Raw genomic sequence first — 1,247 nt, forward strand, 5'->3', positions numbered from 1 at the left:
ATGCCACAGCCAAACATACACATATACACTCCCCAAACATCTGATTTTTTACCTTTTTTGGCTGACCACCTGTGATCAACAGCATGTGGCTTGGTTTGGCAGGCAGCAATCACATGTCCATCAAACTAAAATGAATGTAATGTGAATGAAAATATAAAAATGTTTTCCTTACACCTGATATACAATTTTAGGGAACATGCTTACTAATGTTTCTTTGGACAATGTAATTCATATGATTATCACTACTATGTTAAAGTTTATTGATAAATAATTTTATATACTCGAATATAGCTATCAATGCTAGCAGCATGTAAAAATTAACTGTTTATACTAACATAATGATAATCTCATAACAAAACTTCCAACAAACTGATGCTGGCTGATCTGTTCAAATAATTCTTAAGATGGCTATTCGTAATACAAAATTTTTCCATAAAAGCATTAGTGGACACTGACATTATAACAAAAGAGATATTCCCACATCACTGAATATTTATCTACCCTATAAAAAGCTACTATTGCATTTGGAGTCTTCAGGGTTAATAATGCAACAGTTTAAATGTATCATACTGATGGCTGAATATAGAAGGAAAGTGAAGGAGAGAGAGAAAAAGAAAGACCAATCATCTGAAATGATAGGTACACATTTGAAGCATTCATTACTAATACAAACATAAATGCTGCTGCTATTGATAAAATGCTGACAACTTCATATCAACACACTGCAATATGCATTTTCTTTGCACACATATATGTAATACCAATTGACATTAAGAGGAATAGAAATGTTACCCTGCAATGCTTTAGAAGACACAGATAATATCCAGGAAGAAGTATGGAAAAATACACCCTCCTCTATTGCCTTACACAAACATAATCACTTGAAGAGAGGCTTAGTGTAAATGATTATGGATCTGTAAAACTGTGCGCAAGGAAAATATCTTACAGATAGAGGGGTTATATTTTTGAAGATATGGACTAAATCTTTGCTCCACCTGCTGTGAATGCAAGCACACTGCTTAACTCCACCAAGTTAAGCATGTAAAATATAGACAACAGTGCAAAAGCTTATTTGCAAACCTTTCTTTAAAAGTGAATCATAAGAAACAGAGATGACAGTTGTTTCCCTTTTGGCATTTCACAAAACACTACACAAATATATATGTACTTTCATGGGGTAACTACTGTGGGCTCATCAAAACTATGAATGATGAACCATACTACAAACATTCTTTACATATGGTCAA

The sequence above is a fragment of the Penaeus vannamei genome, chromosome 18 (genome assembly GCF_042767895.1).
Source record: "Penaeus vannamei isolate JL-2024 chromosome 18, ASM4276789v1, whole genome shotgun sequence".
Taxonomy (NCBI): domain Eukaryota; kingdom Metazoa; phylum Arthropoda; class Malacostraca; order Decapoda; family Penaeidae; genus Penaeus; species Penaeus vannamei.